Source organism: Frieseomelitta varia, unplaced genomic scaffold (assembly GCF_011392965.1).
Source record: "Frieseomelitta varia isolate USP_RPSP 00005682 unplaced genomic scaffold, Fvar_1.2 scaffold_21, whole genome shotgun sequence".
Taxonomy (NCBI): Eukaryota; Metazoa; Arthropoda; class Insecta; order Hymenoptera; family Apidae; genus Frieseomelitta; species Frieseomelitta varia.
In genome coordinates this window covers 102,272-122,763 of record NW_025109861.1, presented here as the reverse complement: position 1 = coordinate 122,763, position 20,492 = coordinate 102,272, and the positions used below count along the sequence as shown (strand labels likewise).

At 28.2% G+C, this 20,492-nt stretch overlaps 1 protein-coding gene across 1 annotated transcript in view; it reads right to left on the bottom strand.

Moving 5' to 3' along the window:
- The window catches only part of LOC122527109 (putative tyramine receptor 2), a 46,955-nt gene extending 30,245 nt beyond the window's left edge, over positions 1-16,710 (bottom strand). The window contains exon 1 of the mRNA XM_043650995.1: positions 16,662-16,710. The gene's annotated coding sequence lies outside the window, so the exon portion shown is untranslated. The remainder of the gene's footprint in view (positions 1-16,661) is intronic.
- Between the last annotated feature and the right edge of the window lie 3,782 nt (positions 16,711-20,492).

Below are 20,492 nucleotides of genomic sequence, written 5' to 3'. Positions count from 1 at the left end.
GCCTTAAATACTTTTACGTAATTAAATAATATTTTATCATTCATTTAATATTATTAAGTCTCTGTTTTAACAGAAATAAAATGCTTATCAGTTTATTCTGTTTTATCAGTTTGTTACGATCTCATAGTTCTGTGATCTTTAGTTTGGAAAATCTTATACAGTTAGTAGAACTACCAAACCAGGGAGGTAACAATATTTAGCGAATAGATGTGATTGTTTACTCTGCTCACACGTTGCAGATTTCGGCATCATCTGAGTGAAATATTATTTTTATTTGTCACTACAATAATACATCATTTTTTTGGACTCGATGTTACGTTGAAATAACGTTGCTTTAGTTCATTTGAACAACTGATTTTTCCAAAGTTATTTCATTATTTGATTATCGAATAAAACAATTTTGTTTCACATTTCATGTCAATCGTGTAAATAAAGAACAGTAACTAAAATTAGAATTTTTTACTTTTTTCCAGTAGATTTTTATCGCTATTAGCCGAATGTATAGCTGCAGCATTCTGCATTTATATGGAATTCCGTTTCGTTGATTCGGAATAGTTCGTTTAAATTTGTTTAATCCAAATAGAGTCAGGCAAGTTAAATCGGACAAATTGAATTCTGTTGTTTAATTAGACAATTGGTCACGATTACAAATATTTTGATTCGATGTAAAGTCAATCGCAAAATTTAATCTCTGAAATGCGAATTTTTTACATATCGTTCGCAAAATATAACGGAAAATAGTTTAATTTTTGCAGTTTTGAAGTTGCTATTACTAGTGTTGGTAGAATGGATTATGTGCGTGTACAATGTGTTATAAAAAATTTTAGGCGCATAAAAATATTACTGGAGGTTTATTTTACAAATTATAAATAGTCAGTTTCACATTAGAAGTATGTTGATAGATATGATAGATCAATAAATCAGTTGTCAAATCTTTTTCTCATTTCGTTACATATTGAAATGTTGCTTTAAAGTTAATGAATGAAATTAAGTATGTACAACATATAAAACTCTATTGTCATTTGCCATCAATTATGAGTGTGATAATCCTTTAGACATATATTACATATAAAATAATATTAAAAATTTTCGAAATCAATTGAAGTATATTCCGCGCAAAATACAAATGAGCCCGTTAAAATTAAGTACTTTCTTTTACATCTAGATTGATTGTTGAAAAAATAGTATTCGTAGAAAGACGAATGTGCCTTTGTTTTTTACATATATCTCTCTGCTACGAATCCGTCATTAGTGAATTATGATAGAATTATTATGAAGACAACACATATATTCGTACATATATTCGTGAATAATCGTCTGTATCGCTTATAAAAATATTTTTCACCACTCACCAATCAGTATATTATCTGTGAATAGATGCAGATAATACTGGCATCTAAAATATCATAGCAAATATTAAATGTTCGGGCGTATTTTTTTTTTTAATAAAGGAACGTTTCAAACATGCGAAAAATTTCAAGAAACATACGATTTATTAAAAATTTGAAGTATTTTACGAAATATCAATCTCTTCTTGATATCATACTCATAAGATTTGATTTACCTTTTTTATAAAAAAAGATTCTGTGTCAGAAAGGTGCATTTTCATTCCGTATGAAAAAGTCGAAGCCATAAAAGATAGAAATCCTGGTACCATTCAACTTTTTGCTTTACAACTTTTTTTTTTCTACGTTTAATCAAAATCAGAGAGAAAGTGCAGTTACTTCATTTCAATTACTGTTTGATTTGTTTGCAAGATCTTATTATTCTCATAAGATTATGGATTTAGGTATTTTAATCATGAGAGAAATTATTGAATTATTTTGATTATAATAATCTCTTTATGTGTGCAGTAAAACGCAAAAGTATTTGTCTAGTTTATTACAGAAGTAAAAACAGAAATATTTTCTATATTATTAAATGTATTTGAATGTCATGTGACAGACATTTCTGCATAAACAAAAGTTAATTTACAAGTAGCATGTATCATTGAAAGAATGTTTTCATAAAATTTTGAAAACCAACTAAGAGAATATAGAATCGGTTCTCTTTATAAAATATATGATATAAATAGTACTACGTGAAGACTTGTCCATCCCAAGTTACCAAGAATAATTTAGTTCATCGTATCGGTTTGTTACTTATTACTATAAATTTATATATAATGTAATATATATTACGTGTGTTTGAATATATGTAACATAAATATGGAAAATATTTCTTTGTTTATTTTTTTCATTCCAATTATACGAATAATTTTGTCTTTCGCCGGATATCGTTTCACTCGATCTAAGAAAGCTCATATTGTTTGTACGAAGTAGAATTATTACGAGTTTTAAATTGCTTGGAAAAAGGAAATATTCTTTCACTGAAATGATATAAAGCGCTTTCTCGAGTAAGGAATCTTTGAACTGGAAGATCTCATAAAAATAATTATCAAAGTTTCTCCAAGCATCTTTCCCGAATCTGAAACTGAGGTCTGAAACATTACGCTTTTTCTTACATTCATAAAAATTCCGAAAGAAAACTCATAACTACATGGAATGCCTTGAAAAGTTCGTGAAACAAGCGCACTAAGTCGAGATAAAACGGCAATTAAATGATCTATCGCCTTGAAAATTGAACGCGACACAAATCGAAGTATCGACACAAATTATCGGAATGACTGTGAATCCAAGGTTGCGCGTAATTGATTACATTGTCGAAAAACATCGACGATCTGAAAATTTTTGTCGGCGAATTATTTGAGTCTCTCGACCATGGTACCAATAATCGGGAGAACGTCGAGTTTAAAAGTTTCCTATAAATCTCGATTTCCGTTTTATATTTGTGATAAATTGGATTTACGTATATTCATAGTTTTATGGACACGACTAAAGGAATAGAGTCTATGAAATATACTGCGAATAAAAGGTATTATTTTTAAAATCAAAGTTAAGTGAATTATTTTTAAAATCAAACAAGTGAATTTCCCTTTCTCAACTAATTCATGCTATTTGGTCGAAATAAGAGGCAAAGGAACATTTCTATGTACAACTAAAGAAATAGAATCTAGGCAGAGATAGAAAGACTATTTTAATTACTCCATATATGTATAATTATACGGTTTTACTATACGTGTGGAAGTTCAGTTCCTAGTATCTCCAATCTACTAATTACTAAACAATTACCGACCGCGGGAGATTAAAGTAGTATTACTAAAATGAATTTCGAGTTTCAAGCTCTAAGAGCTCGAACCGCAACTGAAGTTGTAAACGCTAAAACTTTCTGGGTTCAAGCTTTGAGTGACAAGAGTTACAGTTGTTAAAGCCTAAGCCATTTATAAAATTCTATCTGTATATGAAGAATAAGAACAAATTCGTAGAATGCATCTAGAAATTTGGGACTCGGAATGAAATTAAAGTTATTCGTCAGAATGCACTTCACAATGGGCTAAAAATCAAATACAAGCCGAAGAGAATATATTATTCTATTATTTTTAAATGTTGGTACCAGAGTCGGATTGTTAGCTACCTCATGAATATATTCACAACTAACGAATGGCTATTAATATGTTTTTATAGCAATTCTATATAGTTAATGGGGTAAAGAAAGAATTCACAAAATATTTAACCATTTAATTGGATTTTACTTTACTTTATTCAAATAAACAGTCCAAGATATCAAACAAAAGTTAAAAAAGTTCCAAGTTCTGAAACTGTAGTTCCACCTTTCGTTCATAGTTCCTCATAATTCCATACTCATAATTTTATAACTATAACCTAATAATCTCAGCAACACTAAACTCACAAAAACGAACAAAAATTGCAAAAGATATTTATAAAGTTAGAGATTGTCTTTGAACGTGCCTTTAAGTATACAATCAGTCATCCAAGAAATTTGGCCAGCTGCGTACATACGTACTGCGTACATATCTATTAGAATCAACCCCCTGGTTAATATTTTAATTACAAAAAAAAAAGAGAACAATATATATTTCTATCCATAATTTCTAAAAAATAAATATTAATTTTCTGTGAGTTAAGTAATTAAAACTAAATATCAGAAACTTTCAACTGATACTATGATAAATGAAAAGTAGAGGAATGATTTGTGAACGATTTATCCAATACTCGATCAGAACTCGAATGATATTTTATTATTCAAAATTTATTTGAAGTATCAATGTTTATGGTTATCAAACGGTAATAGTTATGTGGTTATCTTAATATTGTTTCTTTGAACAATATTAAGCAACTCTCCTTCTTAGAGATTAACGGAAATATTTAGATGTTCTGTTTTACGCGATATATGTATTTTACTCTGTGTATTTTCTAGTTTAAGAACTTTCGAATCACTTACATCCATGGGTAAATATACTCGAAAAGAGGAAACAAATAACTTGTCTGAATACGAGGTTTCTGTATAACAATTTGCAGGAAAAGTATTTTCTGCTGTTGAACGTGATAATGTAGTCGCAGTAATGCGTTGTTTTTTATGACGTGAGAACGTTATCATACACAGAAGAACATGCACATTATCCACGACCTACATCTCTACGCGGTATTTCCGAGGAAAATATTTCTTAGCGATAAAGAAAATCCACAAATTATTTCGTGACCCATGGTGAACGATCTGAAAGATCGGGTTGGCAGTAAGATTTCTTCCTCGCTGTAGTTAAGAGTAATGTAATGAAATCGTTTATATGCGAATAAATTAAAACCCATTGAAACTCTAATAATACTCGTCTTTAATGATTTAGTACTAAAAAGTAGTTAGTTAAGTAATGTTAAAATAATTAACAGTTAAAATAATTAATGCAAATAGCTAAATAGTTAAAGAAACTTAATATTTAATTTAGTAATTAAATTTATTTCTCATGTTTGGACTGCAGATTTTTATACGTTCATAAGAAACACGAAGATGGAAAAATACACACGCAATCCATAAAAAATACAAAAATGTAATATAATATCTATAAAATGTAATATAATATAAAAAAAATTTAATACGATATAATATACAATATATGATATAATATAATATAATTTAACACAATACAGTATGATATAAATATAATATATAATATTTAGTGTATAATGTACAACATTTAATAAATGAATCAAATTTTTATTTAGATTCTATTTCTTTAATTACATTCACAAAAATCTCCAGTCCATGTATTTTTAAACTCAAAAACAAATTTGTTGTTTTAACTAAACTTGTGGAAATTAAACCATTTTCTAAAATTCAAATTAATCAAAGAAATTTAAGATTTTATTTGCACATTAAAAATATATGTAAGTTAGTTAGAAAAAATTTTAAAAATCAATTGTTGATAACAATTTGTTAGAGAATGTAATTCATTTATATTATTGATAATACCAGTTGAAGAATAGTTGTTTATTTATATTAATAACAAGTTCATCAATACAAGTTCATCAGTACAATACATTTTATTCATAAATGAAGTTTCACTTCTTTCTATATTATTATTACTTACTTTCAACGAAAATATGATGTTTGAATCATTGAGTAATTTTCGTTGAAGCAATCAAACAGTGGACTTCAATCAGTCACCATTGAAAACATTCGATGAAGCTTGAACGAAATTCCATATTCAATATCTGTGCAGCAAGTATACTCGATTTCAAGTATCAAATTAAAACTAGATTGAAGTAGACAATCGATAGGTGTCAATGATTGCAACTCATTTATACGTATAAATAAAAATGATATTTTCGTTTTAGAAGTGATCCACTTCTTAGAATTTAGATTCCAGATTTCCAGTTAAAAATGAAAAATCTTGACGATGTATTATAATGACTCTTGTTATTATACTATACTGATTAATAATATTCTAATATTCGAACTTGTATTATTGAATCAATTGTTTTCAATATATTGAAGCAATAATTTAGTAGAAACAAATTTTGTAGTAGATTAAATTATGTTAGTAGAAATAAATTTTGTTTATTTAAGGCGCATAATATTTTGCGCAAAGCGATATTAAGTGTTGTAATAGAAAAAATTTTAAATTGCCAAAAAATTCAAAAAATGAGCACATTAATACATATTTATAACATATTTATATTAATATATAGTTTCATATGTTGCAATGTTTCATTTGTTTTACATGTTACAAAAAGGCTTTCTCTAAGCTCGTACGGAAACTGTCAATGAACAACAAACTTGAAACCCTGTTACGCCAATGCAGCAACTAAACAAGTTACTAGAGAAACAACAACGTGCTTAAAACTTTAAAAGAAAAAGAAAGTCCGCGTCTCACAGACTCGCGTAACGAGAAAAAAGTAAATGATATTTACATTCTTCTTCGTTTTTCCCTTGAGTTATCTTCTAGTACCTGAGTTGGAACGTAAATAGCATAAATCTAACACAATGGCTCCGTTTGTTACACGTTTCTAGCTTCATTACGACGCGTCGTTTAGTTCACTGTGCGTTTAATTCTTTCCAGTAATGAAAAACTTTTACTCTTTTTTTAGATCTTGATGTTCGCAAAAAGAATTAAGCGCATTGTCTTCAGCGTTATTTCGTTGTTAATTATTCGTTTACACTAGTGTTTCACCCCCAAGAAATATAGTGAGATTGAAGAACATATTGCACTAATGTACAACATCTAAGAAACATCTGCAAAGGATGCCAGTTGCTAGAGACAGAGTTTCAGCCTGTGCAAGAACATAAATTTCTGACTGTAATAAAGCTAGAGACATCTGCACAATATAATTTGTGGCCTAGGATGAAACCAACTTGTATTCATCTTCATATAAACCATACTGTCTGGACGCGAATAGTACTTAAAGCTTCTTATCCTTTCATATTAAAATCAAAGACCAAAATTACAGTATCGTGTGTACCTTTTGCTTGTAACATAATTGAATTGATGATGGTATTGCGTGGGTTTTTTTAACAAAATTCAGAAACGTTACAATATTTACAAAAATACCTGTGAGCTGCTGAACTTCTAATTTCTCTTGCATAACATAATAATTCACTTACTTAGTAATATTAAGGAATTGACAAGATATATGTTGTAAGTTGGGAATTTTTCATTTACAAACCTATTATTTTGTTTCGAACCAAATCTATTTCTTTCAATCATATTTTCAATCACTTACTCTTATGTGAAACATAATTTGTTAGATGGAAATAACTCGCACTTTATTATTATTGTAGTTCTCTCATTAAAAACATATTTCATTACAATATGTACATTTTTGTTCAAAATTGCATTGTTTAAATGAAACAAAACCATTTTGTACATTCTCCGAATAATAAGAATATTGGAATTATATTTTCATTTTTAAATATTGTAAAAGTGAAAATATAGAAAAAGATATTTATTTAAGAACGTTATTATTTACAATAGTAATCTCTTCTTTTTTTATATTACGCTGCTTTTTATTCTCTTTCATAAAAATCATGTAAAGATACTATTCCATCATCAATAAAATAAAATCTATTTTTGTATAATGTATTTTGTATAATGTATTTTCGACAGATGACACTTTAATTAATTAAAAAAAAAAAAAAACCATTAACTTCACCGATTGCTATTGATCTAAACATGAAACAGTTTTGCCGAAAGTGTACATCTTATTTCACTCTCGTCCCGTTTTACATCTTGCTTCTTCATTAAAAACAATGAAGTCTTCGCATTTATTTAACAAGCAATTCAGACCATTCCCTTTTCTAGAGAGCTACACTGATATTTAACTTCGTTCGCGTACACAAAACGACGCTCGCGTTAATGCTGATAGCACGGATTTGCGATGCGAAGTCGCGATTTAAATTCAACCACTCACGGTTTAACCACTGAAAGATCTGGGGGGAAACAGAGCTTTGACAGAACGGTTCAATTAATTTCACTCGACAACATGAAAATGTGGGAAAAAGTTGCCCGGGCTGTCTGACGATTTCCACCAGATAATATAAAATACGTCGGAAAAAGAAATAATTGTTTTTCTTGAACATCTACGAAGAGTCCTTATATTAGAAACGAATTTTTGCATTATTTTTTTTATAGAATATCTAAACTAGTTGCAATGAAAATTATAATTATAATATTTTTTCATCTCTCAGAAAATGTACGAAATGGTTTGTTTCGTTCAAAAAACAGAATTCTAAACAAGAATGTACATATCGGTATATATCATAAACAAATATGTCTTTTGGCGAATGAAATCTTTTTGTATTCATATTTATAAATACTTTTATTTTTATAGAATTTATTCTAGTTTATAATTTACTATAAAATGATATAAACAATTATATAAGATTAATATAATGTAGTATAGTGGTATAGTAGTATAGTAGTATAGTAGTATAGAGATTAAATGCTACATGTACTCTGCAACAATGACGTTGTTGGAGAACTATTGTGAACTTAAACTCACTTAAAATAACGTCTTCCAAAATGTTTCATTGTATTACGTAGTGTAAGCAGATTCATATAGTTTACCAACATAGGTAATATCCGTTTAGCATTTCATAAGCGTCATGAATTACATGTTACTTTGCTACGTAGATAGTTTTCTGAAGTTTTCTAACTGAAATCGCATTACTTCTTCTGTTGTTATTATTAACATCATACCAACTGCACGTAAATAGTTTGTAACGATTATTAGTTGGAACAAATGCACTCTCAGGAATTAACTTTTATTATAAGCGTACCAAGAAAGTTATAACGTTTTAATAGTTGACGCTGCAGTGAAATTTTCATTTAAAATGACGTTAAGCTATGTCTCACGTTAATTTTGAATATTAACGTCATTTCTTTAAGCGCGCTTGCAAATTACAAAAAATACTTTTATTTATTTTGTTCGCGAGTTGTTGAAACAGATGTATCATACATCTGTACAAAAAGCTTGTAAATTATAGAAATTTTGCATCCATGTTATGAAATTATGCTAGGTCACGATAACATTTAGAAAAATAGAAATTGTTTCTAACGATTGAACTGAATTACTATAAAAAATTTTAGTATGATTTGTTGGTAACTGTTAGCGTTACAATATAACAATGAATCCTCAAATATTTGTTTTATGGTATTAATTCTATATAAATTTCTTTTTATATAAATTTATTAATACATGCAGTTACAGTATAAATTTTGTAAAACACGCTTATGATATCATATAAAAAAAAGAAAAAAAGCCAAAATACAGAGCAAAAAGAAAAAAAGTCCAAAATAGAAATCAGCTTTTTGAAATATTCAAAACGAAATAGAAATAAATTCACTAATCAATTATTTGTTAGAAACGTTCAGAACATGTATTTTGTTGCAACAGATTATAAAAAAATTTGAATTAATTACAATTTAAATATTTTTAAAAATAATTTTTAATAATATTATTGATATTTATAGTAGTTTTATATACGTATCTATATAAAATATTTCTTTTCGTAATTATATTATTACATTAATAATATTAATAATAATTACTATTATGTTAATTATATCGTTCCATATCTTGTCTCGCCAACTGTTTCCCAATTTTACTGCTACTCCTCCAGCTAATAAGTGAATAAAACATGTTACACGTTTCAATATTAAAATAGGATGTATTCGATTTGATTTTGTATTTTACACTTTCTGTGACAGAGTTGACAAAATTAAATTAAATTGAAATTACAAGGTCAAATAATTTAACTTTAAATCATCGTGATCTTGTGGTTTCATCACTCTTGGTTTCATACCAGTTAAAAGTTAAAATTATGTAATCGTTATGGTTTAGGTTTGTTTCATTTATCAAACATTACAAAAACCTACTATACTTTAGATGTTTTATGTTCTTCTGCATATCACGTGCACATTTTTGTACATTTTTGCATTTTCACAAACATCGCATCACGCATAAAAGCTTCTCAGTCTGACAATTATAAAAAATTACAATCGATAAAATTATGAACAAAGGAATGATGAATTTAGGGACAAACTGTTCCTGGCATCGGACCATCCCAACGACGAGCAAGTAAAATCGAAGGAGGACATTCAAGCACGTCTTTTACGGTTATCTCGAGTGCCTCTAGCGTGTTACTTTCCAATCTCTGCGCTCTCTCAGTCGTGTTGCATCGCGAGAAGAAAAAGGATGTCGCTCGTAATCAAAATGGCCCCGCGGTAAAAGAAAAAAAAAAAAAAGAAAGGGCGTAAAAGTGCGGATGCAGGAATACAGTTTCACGGAATTACATGCGATATTCCGGCGAAGCGTAGCAGAGGGAAAGAAAAAGATATCTCGCGCAACAAAATTTAGCCGAGCTAGGTGGCTGCTTCTTAAAATGAAACGCTTCCTTCAACGCCATTTAATTTTCCGCGACGACGTTACTGCCGAAGGGATAGCGCACCGGTGTGCACGCCGGTATGTAATATACGCGTCACTCGCGTATTCTACGAGAGAAAGGCCGAGGGAAATGTATCTCGCAGCTGGAAACTGGCGGAAGTTGGTTAATCCTTCCCGTACGATTCATAGCTCGGGCCAGAAGTTGAAGCTTTTCACGGTTGAAAATCGTGCTTCTGACGAGAGTAAGGCCACGTCCACAACACTGCTGCTCACTGCGGGACGTCGAATCTGTATTGTATATTTAACGATAAATTCGAACGTGATTCGAAGGCTTGGAAACTTCTGAAAGTTTTGATAAGTATTGATAGTGCCTTGAGAGCGTGGAAAGCCTCGATCGTTTTCCGAAGCTTTGGAAGTTTTGAAAGTTTTGCGACGGAGTTTTGATAGCGTGACGGGTTTTAGTAGCTTTCCGATTATTAATATTATTATTATTATTATTATTATTATTATTATTATTATTATTATTATCGAATACTCGTCACGTTATTAAATTCTTTTAAAAGGTTCGAAGCATACAAAAGTCGAGAGCTTCGCATTGTATTAATCCTTTAAGCGTTTATGTCGAGTACACTAGTCATGAAAATGGAATTTTTTTATTTAATATCGAGTATGCTCGTCATGTGGAGAAAAAAATTCACTTTTGCCATTTGTTGTAAAATTTCGCTGAAAAAATTATATATTTGAAACTTGAAAATAAACAGGAATTGTTTGGAGAAATCTGACACAATCGATACAATGCAAAAACAAATAAATTTATCTCTAATCATTTTAATTTTGCAAATATTTAATTTTTTATTTCTTTTCATGAATTGATGAAAATTCAAATTCTTTCCTCTACATTTTGAATTTTTACTGGTTTTTTTAAATCGAATAATTTTCAAAAAATAAAATATTAAGTCCTGTAAATACCGTAAATATCAATAAAATTAGAAATTTTTCAAAGAAACACCAAAAAAAATTTATCATTTTGTTATAATTTAACTCAATCTTACAGCAAGTGTTACAGCAAGTATGCTGTGTTCTCGTCATCGCCTAGAAATAATTAAGCACACCAGTACACATTCTCAAAATAAATAAAACGCTTAAAGGAGTTAAAAAACGACGATCAACACTTTCGAAATTTATTAATCGAGATTAATTATTCGAGATTAGAGATTTATTAAGGTTCTCAAGAATCTTAATAAATGATCCAAAATTTTTAGATGTGATCGATGTGTGCATCCGAGATTTTTCAACTAAAGGAAGCATGTTTTTTTATATGAAAAAATATCGATATAAATGCATCCAACGTGCGTGCATTTGGCGATTATAGGAAATTCCGCCTTTAAAGCGAATTCATCTATTTAGAAGGCGATACATCAAAGGGCTTGTTTGCGAAACTCGGAATGTACAGCTGCTTACGAAAGTATTTGAATATTTATGGGAACTTTGGGATGAATAGATACATTGTATCTTATATAAAATATTTTGGAATTTCACTGACACTGTAGTGACACTCAAGTTTAAAGCAGATCTAAAAATACCTATTGAGATTACAATTGTAAGTACACAGCGTTTCGCATGAATCACAAAAATAAACAGTCAAAAAAGTATTATATTGTATCAATAAATTTAAATACTTAACATTTACTATATGCCGAAGATGTATAGTTGTTTAACTTTTCTTACTAAATATGATATTAATATTTATTTGCAATAAATACCTTATAACTTTTACGCCAACTTCCAGATTGGTTTTAGATTTTAATAAGCTATTATGACATTTAAATGATAGTGTATTAATATATAAAACTTGTTCTGTAGTAAATATTCGAATGCCGTAACCATTGTATGTGAAAAGTGGAACATGATTAGCCAATATCAATCACACAGTGGATCAATTCGAAAATTGTTATACCTAAAATAATTACATGGTTAGGTGTATTAATTATACGTTGAATTTCTAATTTCATAAGGTAATACCAAACATTGGCATTCCTTTTTTCTTCCAGTTAACGCTACTTTTATTTTATTATTATTATCAAATATACAGACGATGCAAAAGCAATGCAGACGTCTTTCTTTTTCATTTCAAAAATTTTGCACGCGTGAGCAGAGTTTAGAACGGATTGCTCGAAAACTGTCAAGGAACAATTCGAGAACTACGAGCTGTTGGCAAGCATTTCTGGTCAGTGTGGAGCCAACATTAGAGTCGAAATCTAGCCTGTTCGTACATAGTATATACCGTTACCATTAAAGAGGAAACTGCCTTGAAAGAATGCACTACGTGGTCAAATTTATCGCGGTGAAGTTTCCCTTTGACTTTATGGCATCGAGTCAAGTGGTTGTTGAGAGCTTCTACCTGCAGCGCAATCGAAGCTTTGTTTCTTTGCAACGTTTCATCTTTGCGTCGTTCTTTCAGCGGCAAAGTCCAAGAAGCAAATAGTGGAGTGAAAGAAGCGAATTTAAAAGAAGGCGATCGATTGTTGGGTTAAAATTTTTTACCAAGGTCTTGCTTGTTAAGTATTTACGGCAAAATATTCACGAAAGTCTTAATATTATTATACCAACTGTTCTTGATAAACAAGTTTATGTCAGATTACTAAAATGTGGGACATTTAATTGTATCTTGTATTTCATAGTCTTCACGACAGTGATGAGTAATAAGATTGAATTAAATTTAGGATGGCTATACAAGATTATGTTAGATTACTAAAACTTGAGGTATTTAATTCTATTTTCTAGTTTACAGTCTTCGTGACAGAAATTAGCAATAAAATTAAATTAAATGAAAGATTTCAAAGATATATTATTTAAGTCTAAATTTTTATAGCTTCCAATATACATATATATATGAAATTTCCAATATATATATATATATATGTGTGTATGTGAAATTATAAAAATTTAGACTTAAATAATATATCTTTGAAATCTTTCGTTTAATTTAATTTTATTACTAATTTCTGTGTATCTAATATCAATTGTATCAATTGATATCAATTACAACATAGAATGATATTCTAATCCATGTCTTACTCTGATTTAAAGTATCTGTTCAATATAAAAATGTAAAAAGAAAATAAGATAAAATATTTAATATTTTTAAAAATAAGTTTACTAAAATTGAAGAAAGATATTTAATTTTTTACTTGCTTGATATTGTTAATTTTATAAGTTTAATTAAAATATACTTCACGTTTCGTCCAGAAGTTGAAAGAGATCTATCTATAAAGAACTATATATTTTAACATTGTCAATATTCTAGAAGTAGTTTAATTTCAGTTAACAAATTAATCAAAATCCATAAAATGTGCAAAACCACGCCTCTTTCTGTTTTAAACATTTAAAATTTGAGAATATGTAGATTTCTGTGATTCTGTATGAGGTCATTTTTTCATTATCATTCTTTCTTAATATTTATTTCTTTAAAAGTAATTATAAATTTCAAGGTGTGCAAAAATCTGATGAGAAAATTGTAATATTTGTAGCAGTTTAATTTAAGTTGTTTCCTAAAAGTTCTTTTTTTATTTACCTACTCATTTAATAATGTACAAATATTTTGCTGCCCCTGCAATCTCGTTGAAATCACGAACATCTGTTGCTCCGTAAACTGACATGAAATACATCACTTTCCATCGTAAATGTTGCCATCTTTTCAATTTTCTATGAATTTTATTTTTTTCTCTTCGTATGTTCAGAATCTTTTCAAACCTAAAATCGTTTCGAAAGCAGAATATTATATTAAAGTAAATAATTAAAATTAACAAAAAAATTAATATAATACAATAGAAAGGAATAATAACAAATTAATTGAAGTAGTATATTAAAGTATTAAAATAAGTAATATACTAGACATCAGTTTATACATTATTATTAAACGACGTATATTACAGATTCAAAATTCAATTTATACAGATTTGAATATTGTGCGGATAATTTTATAACCAATAATATTCTTAAAATCATTTAGTTTAGTTTTAGAGATTCAAAGACAATAACATGTTGCAATAAAATGAATATTATATTATGTTATGTTATGTTATATATGACAGGATAACGTATTATAATATATTACAATATTTATCAAAAAATATATGTTTAAAGATGAATGCATTCTTAATTTGTTCCATGCTTCTCATTTATTATTCATTAAATTTATTATTAAATTTTTAACTTTTCACATCACAAAATTGGAAAAACGTAACATTTTTATATGAAAAAAAGTCAGGAAATACCTGCTTTGTTTTACTTTAATTTTTAAATGTACCATGGCAGAAAATACTTCCACGAATGTAGATATAATAGGATGAAAATTTCTTATTTCAACGTAGCAACAAAGAAATTATAAATCTTATTAATAAATGATTGATATAAATTGCAGTTAAAATGTGACAAGAAATAATAATGTTAAAATTTTGTTAAATGAAAATTAAACGAAGAATTAAAGTTCCATTTTCAATCTTGAAAGAGGCATGGATTTTCATATATGCAATGTGTACCCTTGATTTTAGAAAATCAACGTGAACCTCTAGTTCTGGCCTGATTTTCGGTCTTTGTTCGTTATACAGTTGATCGGCTATTTGGAAGGAACGGGTTCAAGCTTCTAATTAGAATTCAAAATTTTCTCGCTCATAAGTAAACAATGTTTACAACGTTCTTTTTTTTCGAAAATTTATATTCACGTCATTGAAGCAGCATGTATTATAAATTATTTAAATGAAACGTATAAAAAGATACAATTTATGCTCATGTTTTGTTCGAATAATTTTTATTTAAATTATTTTTAAACTATCAAGTAATTATTTTAATATTAATGACTATAATTGTAATTGACAGTGGACTTGACTAAAATTATCAAAATCAATTTTCTTCAAATTTTCATTAATTTTTGTTGAGTTCTTTTGATAATTTTGATAAAAGTATTTTCGACACAAATAATTATAGAGATATCATGAATATGATAGATGATCGTTGATTGAAAATAGAATTCAAACGTAGATTTATATAGACAGTTTTCAAATTCGAATGAAAGTCAAAATGCAGTTGAATCCGCAAGGTAGAAGAACAGAAAGTCGAAGATTTTTGAAGATTTTACTTGCGGTCACGTAATTCCGACGTATATACTTCGTTCCTATCGATCAAACACTGATAGAGATACTCCCACCTGGAAGGCGAGAGATTCCTGGCCAGTAATAAATAATCACCAACCTGACACGGTAGCAAAGAATGGTTTACAATATATAAAACAGGCTGATAGAACTACAGGTTGGATGAACACTCGCCCCAGGTGTAAGACGTACGAGCCAACAGACTTGCTATGGTTTAAAAATAAGCGAAAAAGCAGGGAAAAGGAAATTCGTGTTGCGTAATCGAATAAATCTCCAAAGCGTTTCAACGATTCTTCTTCGGGGATTTCGAGATATATGATTGCAAAAAAATTTCTGAATGAGGAATATTTCGAACGGTCGGCTTATGAAGGATTTGGAAAGAAACTGTATGATTATACGGTACTGTTAATTTGATTATGTTATTACGGTGTGTCGATTTTGATATTAATATCGTACAACACAAGTTGCACGAGTTTCGATTTCATCTGTGACAGTTTCTTATAAAGTGACATAATATCAACGTAATCAGAACTTTGACCATGTTTGTCGAGAAAATATTTTAATGTCTTTAGTTTCTGTTGAATAGGTAGTTACTAGTTCAGTTATTAGCTGTATTTGTAATTATACCGTAAAATTATATTTAATTAAATTATAATCAGTTACTAGCTGTGTTTGTAATTATACCGTAAAATTATATCTAATTAAATTATAATTAAATCTAATTTTAACGAGGATTATTTAGTCTAGTAATTTCAAGAATTCGTTTAATATCTCTTTTGTCATCATCCCTTTTAGTTGTTTAAAATCCCTTATAGTTGTTTAAAATTGTTTAAAATAAAAGGAACTAAGGTATTGTGATGAGATATTAACTATTAGTCGTTAATTGGTTAATTTTCATTTTTACAACAAATCAAGACATATCTAAATCATTTTTCATGAATAGATTCATATATAAATTTCTATTTTAACTATTATAATACGTTATTGCTAGATAACGAATTTTCATCCAAATTTTTGAGAATATAATTAAAAAAATAGAAAGTTGATGGAAAATTATCTAACGTTAAGGAATGTTACAGAAAGTATCACAAAATATCATGTGTACTCTCCATATATTTTGTACAATTTTTCAGTTTAAAATTTCCTACAAACCTATATAAAAATCCGCAGTCTAGTTATTACCTAAAAAGAATCCGAATTTAATAGTTTATTTCGTTAAAAATTTGTTACCCACCTTATTATTTCATTTTGTGAAAGTCGGTAAGAGGTACACGTGTACTAACACAGCCAAAATGTTTCGAAGGCACGTAAAACTTTAAAAGAAAAGATATGTGTGCGTGTTTCTAACTTAGGAGAGCTATTTCTTTTATTGCTACGGCACACAGCCACGCTGTAAATCAGGGACTTCCGAAAAAGTCTCAGCGGACGCCGACGTATTGGCCCTCTGAAAACCGTTGACTAAGGTCTTAAGAGTCAATTGTGAGGGATAGGAAGAAATTTTCTGGATTAGATGGATGGAGCGCAAGAGTTCTCAAAAATTTCTTTTGTAATGCTTCATCTCTTTGGAAATAATAGTTTCAGTATCAGAAAAAAATCTCGAGGTTTCGCAAGGTGCTGATTAATCATTTTTGGTAAAGTCAATTGTTTTCGAGAATTAAACTTGTTACTGTATAATTACATAAAATAATAGATATTAATAATATTCTTTTATATTTCTCTACTGCGAAAGAAAGAAATAAACAGAAAAAGTTTTAGAAAAGTAAAGTTTTTGCTGTACAAGTTTTCAGAAATATTTATCTCTTTTCTCTTTTTTTGATAAAACTAATATTGTCTATTTGTGTAATCCGCTTTGCAGTGATATAGATTACGAGCGCACGTTTGATTTTGGTTAAAAAAACAAATTAAAAATTTTTAGTATTTGCTGCAGATAGTTTCATAAAGAATTTTTTTACAGAAAAGATATCTTTTTATTCGGAAGCATAAATTTCAAAAAAAATATAAATATAATATAAATTTAAAAATATTTATAGGGTTTTACAAATATAAATAAAAATATTAATTATAAATAAAAATGCTATGTAGAAAGCTTCATTATTTTGTAAGAAAGGAATGCAGAAGAGTATTGTTAATTTTATACTTTGAAGATGCAACTCTCAGTAGGCAGCTTTGTAAAAAGAAAAAAAAAGGAATGATACTGAGATATCTAAAAAAATATACTAAGATTCATAAGTTTAAACAAGCCAGTTAGTTGATAAAATAATTTCAGTATGGTTAATTCGATCTTGAATCACTTCAGTTAAGCTTTGATCATGAGGTCCAAATGGGATTCAGGATCTGTCAATTGATAAAGCCTTAGCCAGAAGACACGGGACAATCAGGTTCTATCAATCAATGAGTTTTATTCACTTAATTTATTTTCAATCATTCAAGATTGCGTGATCCTTCAAGCTTACAGCATCGGCATAAAACATTCTAGCGCAAAATAAATACTGTCACTTTGACAAGGAATTGCATAATGAAGCTTAAATTGTTTAATGTCTTAAATAATTTAGGTAGATACATTTGAAGTTTCTTTCAGTTATTTTGAATATTTTAAATACATATATGAAATGTTGTTTTTATAAATATTTGATGATGAATATAATTATATTTAACGACAGGTCATTTAATTTGTGTTATATATGTATGTATATATATTATATATTGTTGCATATATATATTATTATATAATTGTACTATTATATTAATATAGTGTGTAACGTAATACTGATATATATTTTCATCTCTTAAAATAATTACACAATATTTATATCAATATTAAATATATAATTGATGAAACATATACATATAATAATAATATATACAACAAATTATATAGTAAATATTTAATAAATTTAGTAACCATTATTACACTACGGATTTTTATACAATTTCACATTTTCATGAATACAATTAAAGAATTAATAGAATTAAAGTCTATGTAAAAATTTGTTTCCATTACTAAATGTTGTAATGAATACTTACTTTATGTTCGATATTGCATATAGTACGGATTCCTTGCTATTTTTACACTCTTAAATTAAAAAGTCTACATACCGTATAACACAATTATGTTCATCATCGTTATTAAAATACGGGAAGAATTTTATAAATTATTCCCTTCGCAAGAATTCAAAAAAAATTTTAATGATAAAAATTCCTCATTTACCTTGGAACATTGATTTTCGTTTCTAATCTTCTCTTTAGCATACCTTGCTCCAATTGATTAAAAACAATTTGAAGTTAATAGACATTAGGTTTAATTATCCTCGTGATCTAATCACGAAATCTTGAGTCTGTAATATTTTCACATTGTGTAGTGCAATTTTTAAATAAACCTAATAGAGAGTTAAACTTCCTGTTACGAAAGATAACGAAAAATAACGAAATTTTTGTAGAAAATGGGACATTTCCAACGACACATTTGAAAGTAACATTTTACCTCTTTTATTCTATACACAGACAGAAATTTATTTTTTCTTCTGTTTGGTGTAGAATAAATTTTGCAGCTCTAGTTTTAAATTCTACCTCGTTATTTTAAATTTAAATATCTTACCATTCTTTCCATATCCATGGAATCTATTTTGTAGTTGATAATTTATAATTTTGTGATTTTTAATTTCAAGATTGAGATTAACTTGGGATTAATTTTGAGATTTATAATTTTTAAAATATTTTAATTGTATATGAACTGAAATAGAAATAGTCGCGAATAAAATACAATTCATCTCATTGCATTTTGACTCGATTTATTAGTTATCATTTAAAGTTACTGAAATGCTTTATAATGCTTTTAATGCCATATATTCTCGGTGACAGATTGTTTACTATACATACATCATGTATGAAAAGCAAGATCAGTGATTTCCTGAAGAAACTTTTTACTTTAATTCAGAATATTCGCAGGCTATATTTTAGTGGTTATTTGAATGAATGATTTGTTCTATTACATACATTATGACTTACTTACATGAAGAACGATTTTTCAAAGAGATATTTAACTGTAATTCAAAATACTTATAGAATCAATTTTAATACTTGGTGTTTGAGATCTAAACAAAACTATCGAAAATGAAAACATTAATAGACGATACTTGTTTGATAATACTTTTAATCTTTTAATACTATGATTACGTAGAGATAAGATATCGATATTGTCAACTTATCATCTTACTAAAATTCATAGTGTTTAATTTTAATTTGTATTTTATGTTTTTCGTGACAGAGATTAGTAGTAAAATTAAATTGAATTAAATCAGAAATTTCAAAATTACGCGATACGAGTGATAGTATATTAAATAAAAATTCAATTTAAAAATAAAATATTTTTCAATGCGAAAATAAAAATAAAAATAAAATTTCTCTAATATGTATCTTCTGTTCATTGCACAATTATTTATCAAATAATTAAAAATTCGTACTCCCACTCGGATTACAATCTGAATGCATTATGGAATTCCTTGCAGAAAATTGAATTGAATAAAAATTTGATTTTAAAACAAGATACTTTTTTGAAACGAAAATCACGAAACTTTTTTCTGGTAATACGTACGTTTTAATTGTTTTTAGGTAAAAATTCGTCCCCTTGCAAAACAATTTCAAAATATTTATGTCAAGGAATATTTTCACCGAATTTTCTTACGAAAACGTGGAAAATCAAGCTGTAAATTAATTTCTCTTAGAATCGTGGATTATTTACGATTGCAGACATTTCCCTGCCTACATTACGAACCTAGTAAGTATGCTTCGATATACATAATCCAGATTAAAGTGGCGAAAAGCAAATAGCATGGGGAAGATGCTATTTGGCTTTTAAACGATGCGTCGAGAAATATACATAATATCGAGCTTCTGAAACTGCTGCACATTTGGGAAAGCAACGGCCGTTGTCGTCAAATTTCAAATTCACGTTGCCGATTGAATTAAAGATCACGAAGAATGAGCGCGATTCTCGAGCGAAGGGTGAACGCATTGCTTGCCTAGCACGTAGGAATTTGTTTCTGTCATTACGAAAATTGCGTTGGGG